Source organism: Urocampus carinirostris, chromosome 18 (assembly GCF_059441175.1).
Source record: "Urocampus carinirostris isolate Australia breed hairy pipefish chromosome 18, RoL_Ucar_1.0, whole genome shotgun sequence".
Classification (NCBI taxonomy): Eukaryota; Metazoa; Chordata; class Actinopteri; order Syngnathiformes; family Syngnathidae; genus Urocampus; species Urocampus carinirostris.
Window position 1 is genome coordinate 7,803,357 of NC_142366.1, and position 11,629 is coordinate 7,814,985.

The window sequence follows — 11,629 nt, forward strand, 5'->3', positions numbered from 1 at the left end:
GCAGTAGTTAGCGCGTGTGCGGCACACTTTTGAGGTCATGAGATCAAACCTCCTGTGTGGAGTTTGCATGTTCTCCTATACATACTTTATACGTATATATATATATATATATATATATATATATATATATATATATATATATATATATATATATATATATATATATATATATATATATATAAAGTATGTATCGAAAAATTAGATCCCTCGTCAGTACCGGCCACTTAGGCCGAATTATTTTAACCCAATACTGACCCCAACTCCAGATAATTGCTCACCCCTGCCTTTGACAATGTACAAGGAACAACAATTGCATGTTTGTTTTATATCCGGGTTGTGAGAATGTCACAATGAAAGCTCAGATAAGCAGTTTTATTACAGAAAACTCCAGGCACAAATAATCAATACTGTATTCATTTGTGTATTACCTGCATTTTGTTCTCTTCACCTTAAAAATAACTCGACTACATGCTCGGCAGAGGGAATGTTGGTTAAGGCCAAGTGCAACAAATCATATCAACTGTGTAATAATATAACAGAACATTTTGAAATAACATATGTATTGCATTTATTTTTATAATTACCTTAAAAAGACCCTCAAATTTTGAGTGTGCCAGGTTTTACAGTAGCATATTATCATATTTGTGCAATGATCAGTCGAAAGGTATGGTGGACCACAATCACAAATTATCAAAAGGAACCGGGATTTAACCTGGGTCACGGTGGTGAGAGCAATGAACCCTAACCACTATACAGTAGATGACGCTCAAAGAGGCATTCAATTTTATCAAATTTCATTTACAGATGTTGAACAATGGAGAACGGAGAAAAATGTCAACAGTTTTGCCACGCCTTCCAAAAATTGAGGATTGGGGGTTGTTCATATGGCTGCATGGCGAAGACCTCCATCCTCAGAAAAGTTCCTCAATCCCATTTCGTCACATCCCTCAGTCGAGGGACAGGGAAAGGAGAACCATGGTTTTGCCATGTTTTCTGGCTAAGAAGACGAGGCTGTGGCTTTTGGTCTTGTTGGTCACTGTTGTCCCAGGCGACCAAGGTCGGCGAGCGGAAGGTTTTCGGGAACACAAAATAATTTGTTGATGACAGTGTACAATGGTGAAATTGCTGTGAAAAGGGGACCAAAAAAATTAGCTTTTTCCACGGCATAAAGCCCCATCCTTAGAAGTTATCTAAAAAATAAAACACTTCATTTGGGAGGAAGTAGCCCTCCAACTTAAGATCAATTTTCCAATATTTTGAATTTCTATTTTTTTCTCTTTTTAACGTGGCTGAACAAGACGTTTCCTTTCCTAATGAGCTCATTTTCATGCGTATCCAGTGCGAACTGCGCCCCGCAGAAATGGTAGTATTTATTAATGTATAATTGCATCCCTTAGCGCATCTTTTAGGGGAAAAAATGATATATTTACGTATACTCTAAGCAGTTGCAAGGGGAATTGGGGAAATGAGATGAAAGGAAAAAGGGTAATGAGGCCACGCCCACTCCCTCTGCGTGCAAAGTTAGATATAGATATGGTCTGACCATAAAGTTTGCCAGGGGCCTCGTAAAGCAAAATCATAAAGGGAGCGGCAAATGTTTATTGGCCCCCTGTTGGCCCCCCATCAAATAAACACAGCGGCCCCCTGACTGGCCCCCGGCATCTGGATTCTAGTACCAGGTTGTCTATTAATCCCATCAGCGCATTTCATCATCTCCAGCCTCCAAGTGTGCATCATGGAGGATAAAAAATGGAACAAATCATTTATTAAATTTGCGTTTTTATTTGTATAATATGCATCATGTTTTTTTACCTAAAAAGTTTGGGTCGGCGTTATACACGAGGTTTTACTATACTATATTTTCGTATTTGTGTAACGATATATCTGTAAAAAACCATCACAGAACACAAACGCAAAACAGTGGATGCAATGGGAATCAAACCCGGGTCGCAGCAGTGAGACTGCTGAATCCTAACCGCTAGTGATATAAATAACATATGAAAAGGCTGTCATGGATAGGCACATGCAGTCCCTCAATCGTCATTGTTGTTGTGTTTATTTTGTTGAACCTGTTCCAAATGTAGCACTCACAAAGGCATATTTTAAACATCTTGAGAAAGACTTTATTTGATTTATTTTTTATTCACATTTCTCACACTCGGAAGTTACATGCAGATGACAGAAAAATTCTGAATAAAATAACAAACAAAAGTTAAGTTAATATTAAATAACAGGGGAAAATCATTATAGGTATGATTGAAAACCCTAACCTTAAAAAAAACAATAAAACAAAACAAATATAGAAAAAAGAAAATAATAATGTTTAAAATACAGTAAAGCAGGAATACAATGTAACAATTAAAATGAATAACCGAAAAAATAATATCAATACAAAATAATAAAAAGGAAAAAGAAAAAAAATGTTTTAATAATAAATAACAGGAAAATGAAAACATAACAAGTATAATAAATACATAAATGATTATTGAAATTCAGTGTTTGCAAAGAAAACATACATAATTCCACCCTCCTGCCGGCCAGTAATTCAATCCATCACTACAGGCATTTCCTCTTTGTCCTAATTAAGGGCGCGCTTAATTAACTCATCTCGATGGCCGCAAAGTGCAAGGCGGCGGCTCCATTATCCCCCATGAGAACTCGAGTGCCCTTTCTTTTAATACCGGGAAATAGCCTGGAGCTGATTGAACCATTTTCAAGAGGGTCCCAGAGGGGTTCAATCTTTGGAGGCCCAAAAACAGCAAGATAAACGGACAACCAATAAGTGCTAGAGATAGAGTTTTATAGTTAGATTTAGAGGATCGAGGAAGCTTAGGGTTTTATTAGGGTTGGGGTTTGGCAAAGATTGGGTTGCAAAGAGTTGGGGTTTCAGTAGGGCTCGGGTTAAGGTTTGTGTAGGGTATGGCTTCTGTAAGGTTAGGGTTTAGGGGTGGTTAAGGTTGAGGTTTGGGTAGGGATATTGTTTCTGTAAGGTTAGAGTTTGACTAGGGTTAGGGTTTTGGTAGAGTTAATTAAGATTAAGGTTTGGGTAGGGCTATGGTTTCTGTACGGTTAGAGTTTGATTAGTGTTAGGATTTGGGTAGGGTTAAGGCTAGGGTTTTGTAGGGTGAGGGTTTTGGCAAGGATAGCGTTCTTGAAGGTTTAGGTATTTTTGGTAGGGTTAGGGTAGGGTTAAGATTTGGGTAGGGATGGCGTTTAGGTAAGGTTTAGGTAGGTTTAAGGTTAGGGTTTTTCAGGGTAAGCATAAGAGTCCTAGACGGGTTAGGGTTTGGGTATGGTTGGGGTTTTATAGGGGTATGGTTTTGGTAAGATGAGCGTTTTGGTAATTTAAGAGTTCAAGAAGGGTTAGAGTTTTGGTAGGGTTAATCTTTGGGTATGGTTGGGTTAAAGTTAGGTTAGGGTTGAAGATAGGAGTTAATGTTTTGGTATGGTGAGGTTGGAGTGAGACAGAAACCTTGGAGGTCAGTGTGTTTTAATGTCAGTTTGATTTGTTTTTACTTTTAATTTTAAAGTGTTGATTTCATGGCTTGGTTTAAAGTATAAAGTTAGGATAGGGATGACTTCTGTATTTTTATTTTTCACTTTACTATCTGAATGCTCACCTTTAATTAAAAATGCAACCAAATTCAGTCAATGTTTTTTTTTTGGGTATCAACTTTTTGCCACATCCTTCTTATAGTCAGTAAAACGGTTATTTCTCTCTCTCTCTCTCTCTCTCTCTCTCTCTCTCTCTCTCTCTCTCTCTCTCTCTCTCTCTCTCTCTCTCTCTCTCTCTCTCTCTCTCTCTCTCTCTCTCTCTCTCTCTCTCTCTCTCCTCAAATATTGATCTTCAAATTGTTTTTCTTGACAAGGAGGTCATTTTCATGTTTCCTGTCATCGTGACATAACTAAAGAAGACAAAGAGCTCAACTTTGTTATTTTTGACCACTGGCATCAAACAAAAAGAGGGCTTTGCTGTCATCTGTTGGCAAATTGGCAAATTACATATACTCCAAGAAAGGTAAAATTAAGCGTCACAATGTGTGCTCTTAATTCAGCATTTGGTTCTAAATGTTGGGTTCAAAAACTAGTTTAGCGTTTCGAATATTAATTTTCTTCTTCTTTGTCAAATTTCAATTCCGTTTCTGACCTGTCTGCTATGCCAGCAATTGTTTTTTCTCTTTTTGGAAAAAGCAAGTCGGACATATTGTGCTTTACTTCGCCGCTAGATAGAGCCAGATAATCGGCAGAGAAGCGAGTAGAGCCTGTCAGTGATATTCCTATATCCAAATTAGACATTCTAAATATAACGATACGTATACTTTATGAATTCAAAGGGGATGCAATTGAAGTCCCAAATAAAGTATTCAATGTTACCTGAGTCGAAACTGGATCTCAATTTTTTTATTTATAAATCACGTTTAACAGTCATGACGTGACTCGGAGCTCTATTGTTTTTCCCTTTCTCTTTTTTGTTTTAATTTTCTTGACATGTGTGGCCGCCTGCTGCTCGTCTTAATGAAGAACAAATAGAAAACAAAAAAGCGTGTTAACATAAAATAAGGGTTTGGGTACGCTTCGGAAATTGTATTTTAATCATCATTTGATCGGCAACCACAACATAAAAACAGTAGCATAGAAAACAATAATATATTTGATAAAGTCTTACCTTTACTTCTGACTGACGATTGTGGACAGTTTCATCCAACACTTGCTTGTAAAAGTCCTCCTTGATTTATTTTCGACTTTTAACATTTTTAACAATCGTATAAAATGTGCATAAAATCCCAATCCAATACGAACTCAAAGTAAATTGAATGTTCTTTTGGAACCTTGGAATATGGACGTTTTTGGTCACTTTTGAAAGATAGCACAAAGCAATTTGTTGCCAAATGAATTATTCACTGCAAGTGCTCCTAACATTGAGTTATCTATGTTGGAACACACATGTCAAGTCAAGTCATATTTATTTGTACAGCCCTTTATCACAAAAAGTCTCAAAGGGCTGTACAGAGCACAACAACAACAACAAGAACAAAATAACTAGTCAAATATAACATCAGCTGTGTTACATATTTTGTCAAGAGCCGGAAAAGGATCAGGACCCAAACGCGTGACCTTCTCACACAAGCCTTTTAATTTACAGGAAATGGGGAGTCATGCACGTTAGGCAGCAGTCTGGCGTGAAATGATGGGAAGCCAGAGGCTGACGAGATCGATACCAATTGCCGGAGTTGATATCGGACATATGGGGTCGATACTGGACAGGACGGGACAGACAGGATGGATAAAGAAACAGGATATAAAAAATAAACAGGACAAAATAGACCAGAACGAAAACTGGAGAAAATAATAAACAGGACAAAACTAGACGAAAACAAAACAGGAAACCGAAATTAAAAGGGACAAATAAACGGGAACAATACCGAGCAGGATATACCAACAAGAACAGGACCGAGTCAAAACCCACGTCTTGCGGGGCAGAAGTTCATTGACAGACTGACAAGGGGAAAATGAGAGCACTGAGCTTAAAAAGACGGAAAGCCAAACTATCAATAAGCCGCAGCTGGCGCCACACGGGCGCCACACGGGCGCCATGGCAACCGTGACGTATTTGTGTAGGAACGGGGATATTTTAAACAAAATCTGGAGAAAGTAAATATATAACTTGGTTTAGAATCCAAATTCCAAATATGATTATATCAGTGATAATATTATTGTAATGTAATGTTCACACTCAGATAAAAAACTAAAAAGGAGGTAGTCAGCTAGCTAAAGGACTAAAAGCCAACTAAATAGCCACCCCAAACTAGATGGCTAGCTAGAAAGGAGGCCAAAATTGAGCTTGATAACAAACAAAGAAAGATAAAATGTCAGCTCGATATCTCGCAAAAAATAGATAAAAGGTTTTTATTCTTGCCCGATTTTTATTCTTTCTTTTTTTTCAATCAAATACCTGCATCACGCCTTATATGGTCCATGGTCGAATATGATCTGAATCTGAAAAGAATGTTTAGACGCTTACAAAAGTGACCATTTGGACAGTTTGCTACACTAAAACCTTTGTGCAGTGCACAGCTCTAATACTTCTACAACTGTGTATTTGACCTTGGGCTATTTGTAGACATGTGATTGAGTGGTACATGTTTGACTTCTCTTTCGAGAAGTCAATCACTGATTGTGAACACTTGAGTGTGATAATCGCACGGAAAACTGGAACCTGAGCAATGTTCCCCCTAAAGGTCCGGTCACACAGCCTTTCACGGGCGTATAGAGGCTGAATCACGGACAGAAATTTCTGCCCGTGAAGCAGACGCTGTTGGACGCTTTGAGATCGCGATACAGACGAAATACAGCCGTGCTTTACACGCGGTAAGAAATTCACGCGCGGTTGGCCGCGCGAAAAAGTTTTGCGCTGCTCAAAACTTTAGACCATGGGTAACCGCGGGCGGCACACGTGGTACACACGAGGTAAAGACGCGGTACGAACGTGCTAAGACGTGCTACGGCCGCGGCCAAGACGTGGTTACACGCGGGTAGGACGCGAAATTTTAGCGGGTAAGCGCAGGTGGAGCAGGGTCATAGCACGTTTGTTCTGCGCCTGTATCGCGGTGTTATCACGTGCATTAGCGTGTGTACCGCGTGTAAGCACGGTCAAATGCTATGCAGCCACGGTTACCCGCGATAAGGACGCGGAACAGTTGCCGGCGTCTGTTTTGCGGGCATACCACGGGTAAACAGCGGGTTTAGCCAATTTTGCACATTTTCCACCGCGTCTGCTTCACGGGCAGACATTTCTGGCCGTGATTCAGCCTCGATACGCCCGTGAAAGGCTGTGTGTGCGCAATTGCGCACCGCCCAGAGTTTTTCCGCGCACAAGAAAATCTAGCCAGCTCACAAAAACCAGGGCTCGAAATTGCTAATTAAGAAGCGAATTAAGTCAAAGTTACAGTGCATGGAGGTAAAAATACACAGGTTCCCCTGACGCTGAGTTCTAAATGTGGAATTTTTAAGTCAAGGTCGAAGTAGAACGAAGTTGAGTAAAGTCAGTAGAATTTTTCGAGAACCGGCTTCTTCGGCTCGGCTCACTAAAAAGAACCTGCTCTTTCGGGTTCCAAACAGCTCTACAGGTTATTTTTGCTTCTTTAATCCCTACATGACCACATATTATATGAAATTATACAGGAAGGGGGGAAATAGAGCAAAAAAGAAAAAAATACCAATGAAAGTACCACTACTGGCTACAAATATAGGAAGCTAAAGGAGGAAACGTTTGTTTTATCAATACTGCCCCCCATAGGCTAATGTGGACTGTGGAACGTGATAAAAAAAAGCCTACTTTTGGCTGAGAGCAGTGTCAACAGAAGCCACAGAGGCTAACGGCCATATTGAAAATGTTTTTTCAAGTCTGTTAACTTATAAAAGAGAATTATGGGGCAAAACAGATGGATTGTACAAGGAACGTCCAACGATGCAGAAATGCTTTTAGGCGGATTTGTTTTTCAATCGCATTATCGAGTGTTTTGGAGCAAATATTTTAAATAGTTGGATTCACTGGTCTCTTGTGGAAGTAAATATTTTAAGTTTTCATATTTCCGCAACTTCCCTACCTCTACTGCACGCCACTACTGTAGTTACATGGGTTTTATCTTAACAGCTGATTCTGCTATTTTTACTGAACAATTTATTTTTTGTTGTTGTTGTTGTTAGCACATTTTTCACTTTCCTTTTTTTTTTCTTAAGTTCAAGACGGTTTATCACATTTTTTTTTTTACATATTTAGAATATGTTTTTTAATTTTCTTTCAGAAAAGGAAAAGCAAAACTTACATGGGACACTAAGATTTTACTTGGAGATGTGATTATTTTACCTTTTAAATGTTTTGGAAAATTAGCATTTTGAGTTCATCACATGTCTTTGCAACTACTTTGCACATGTCTGACTATTTTCTTTTCATTTCTAATGATTTATTTTTGCAACGAGGTAGCAAATAAAAAAATGAATAAATTTTTTGCAGTTAACAGCACACTTCTGACCATTTTTCTTATGGGTAAAAATTCTTATTTTGCACTTAAACAGCTGACTTTTTACTTTTCCTTTCATATTATTTTTAATTTGCAACCAATTACCACATTTTTACCAGTCCTATGATTATTATTATTTTTTTTAATAAGGAAAACTTATATGAAACAGCAAGATTTAACATTAGATTTTTTAAAATTTTGAAATGACTATCTCAAGTTAATCATGATTCTTTAAGATTGTTTTGCAAGCAATTTAACATGTCTGACTACTTTGATGTTTCACTTAATATTTTTTGCAACTAATTAAGATATCTATTTTACAATTTCTATTATGTTTTTGCACCTAAATAGCATATGTATAACCTATTTCCTTACATTTTAATGAACACAAGCAAAATTATACTCGGCGAGATTGTTGGTGCTGTGGTTTGTTGAAAAAGTGCCAGTGAGCCACTAGGGAGTGCCAAAACGGTATTTACTGGGAGTATCTTGACACCAAACCTAGCTAAAACACTCAAAGGGGCCTTAAGTACGACCGTGTCAATTTTCACAAAACTTTTTAGCCATATTGGAGCCTATACACCACACACGAACACACACACACACACACACACACACACACACACACAAACACACACACACACACACACACACACACACACACACACACACACACACACACACACACACACATAAATCGAGATTTTTAATAGAAAAAAAACAAGTTACTCTAATTTCTTGTAAAATAAGAAAAACAAAACTGACATAAAACATCAAAATTGAACATGGAAATGTGATTATTTTTTTTTTTAAATGTTTGATTTATTTATATTGTTTTTGATTGAAATTTTGCAGTGTACTCGGGGCTAAGGTAAAATAAATGAATAATCTTCCTTACAACATTACATTCAAGTGAAAAAAGTGAAACGTGTTTAGTTTATTTCTCCTTTTTTCATTTTTTTGAAATCCACATTCCACTTTGACATTCCCAGACTGGGTCGTCACGGCAACAGTTGCTCCAAGATGGCCGCCCGCTAAGCGTTAGCTTGCTGGAGATCCCGCAGGTGAAGTCGACAAATACGTCTGTGTTTGGCTTGTTCCACTCATTAGGAAGCGGCAGGAAGTCGTCGGGAAATGGCAGGAAGTCTTCCAACTTGGCGGGAACTCTCAAGACGCGAAAGCAAACACCTTCTGTCAGACTCCTTAAAACCCTGACGCTTAAAAACCTTACTCCGCTTGCGGTCCGAAGGTGTCGAGATGTCCGCTGATGGAGCAGATGTCCTCCATTCGAAAAGACCTAAACCTCAATAAAAAGACTGAAGTTAAGTTCTATTTCGTAAGATCTTGTTTGATAGTTTTTAGATCTGAGTACCAACTTTCCTTCCTCTCAAAAAGTCCAAACTCCTGGATAGAGAAAGCTTGTAAAGGTTTAGGGTTAGAGTTACAATTTTGGATCTGTGTTAAGGGTTAGATCATGGAATTACTGTTCAGGGTTAGGGCTAATGGATAAGGTGTAGGGTTAGAGATAGGGAATAGGGTGATGGTTAAGTTTATTGTTTAAAGGTCAGAGTATTGGGGTTAGGGTATTTGTTAAAAGTATAATTGTATTGATATGGGTTATTGTCAGGGTTTAGGGTTTTTGAGTCAAGGGTTAGAGTTATGGTTTTAGGGTTAGAGTTAGGTTTAGTGTTTTATTGTAACAATAAAGGTTTTAGGGTAAGATTTAGGGTTAGAGTTTGGGGGTTGAGGGCTAAGAGTTGTAGTTTTAGGGTTAGAGTTAGGTTTAGTGTTTTATTGTTAGAATTAGGGTTTCAGGGTTAGGTTTAGTGTTTTAGGGTTAGAGTTATTGGTTTAGCATTGGGATCTAGAATTAGAGTTTGGGTTTACATTTTATTTTTATGGGTTGGAATAAGAGTTTAGTGTTAGAGGATTTTTACGTTAGGGGTTAGAGTTGGGGATTTAGGTTTAGAGTTAGAGGTGAAGGGTTTTCAGGTTAACATTATTAGTTAATGTTTTAGAGTTAGAGTTAAGGTTAAAGTTTTAAGGTTAGGGTCTAGGGTTTGAGTTAGGGTGTTAGGGATAGTGTTTTGGAATTAGGGTTGAGGGTTGGATTAAGGTTTTAGTATTAGTGTTAATGGGTAGAGTTTTATTGTTAAGACTTGAGGGTGTTGAATTTAGTATTAAAGGGTTAGGGGTAAGTTTAAATTTTTAGAGGTGGAGACAAGGTTTTAAGGTTAGGGTGTACGGTGAGATTTAGGGTTTAATAGTTAGATTTAGGGTTAGGGTATTGGGGATAAGGTTGAGGGTAACAGGTAGGGTTTTGGTTAGAGTTAGTCTTTCAGGGCTTAGAGTTACGGTTTAGAGTTGTAATGTTTTAGGGTTAGGGATTATGGTTTAGGGTTGTAGATGCATTTCAGAGTTAGAAAGGGTCAAGGTTTTGGGTTTTGTGGGAGGTTAGGGTTTTAGGGTATTGGGCTAGAGTTAGATTCAATGTTTGAAGGTGAGATATGGGTTTTCGGTTTAAAGTTAGGTTTCAAGAATAATGTTTTGTGGTGACAGTTCAAGGTTAGAGTACGCAGTTTAATGTTAGAGCAATGGTTTCGGAATACGACCCAGGGTTAGGAATAGGGTGACATTCCTGCTTTTAACTTCTTTTATCAGACATGGGGACTTGAGACTTAGTGACTTGGACTCGAGTCGACTCGAGTCGCTGTTTTTATGACTTGTGACTTGACTTGGAATTGGCAATCTAAGACTCGGGACTTGACTTGTGACTTGACTTGCCCAAGAAAAAAATACTTGGGACTTACTTGGGACTTGAAGGTGAAGACTTGAGACTTACTTGAGACTTGCACATGTGTGACTTGGTCCCATGTCTGTCTTTTATAAACACTGTACACTGGGGTTGCAAAAAAAACTTCATTTGCATGTATGTGTAACGGCTGCAATAATAACCTTTGTTTTACTGAAATTCCTGCTGAAATATGTTGTATAGTTTCTGTATAAGTATCCTGCAATGAGTCCAACAGTGCCACCTGCTGGTATGGGGTAAAGTTTGGTTTTATAATAATAATAATAATAATAATAATTTCCTTGTATTGTCATTCTGTGTAACAATGTACACAGAACGAAATGTCGATTGCACCTGACCCGTTGTAGCGAGCCGATGCAGCCGCAGCCAACAGAGGGCGCCGCCGACCACTTTTTAAGTCTTAGGACACGTGACCGGAAGTGGGGGGTTTTGACAGTCTACAACGAGCTTCCAAAGAGATCAAAGCCAGCAGAGAAGCTTACCACGTGTTGTGACTCATTTATTTGCAGCAACTGCAATAAAAACCTCATCATCCAGTCCAGCGTGAATGTGGATCTTTGGTGGGACAGGTACACCGCGGTTACATATGTAATTGACAATAAAGGCAATATTTAATCTCTTGAATCTTTGGTATCGGGTTCAGGGTTCTAGGGGTTGAGTTAGGGTTTAGGATTGAAGATAGGGTTAGGGTTTTAGGGTTAAGGTTTAGGTTTATGGATAGGGTTTAAGGGTTAGAGACAGGGTTTAGGTTTTAGGCTTTTAAGGTTAGGGGAAAAGTGTTTCAGGGTCTTGGGTT

The 11,629-nt window shown here is 38.4% G+C and overlaps 1 long non-coding RNA gene across 1 annotated transcript; it reads left to right on the forward strand.

Moving 5' to 3' along the window:
• The first annotated feature begins 3,867 nt into the window (after positions 1–3,867).
• Positions 3,868–9,347, forward strand: LOC148348260 (uncharacterized). Its single transcript, XR_015847766.1, has 2 exons — positions 3,868–4,018; positions 9,014–9,347. It is a non-coding gene; the product is annotated as an uncharacterized LOC148348260 (long non-coding RNA).
• Positions 9,348–11,629: the final 2,282 nt, after the last annotated feature.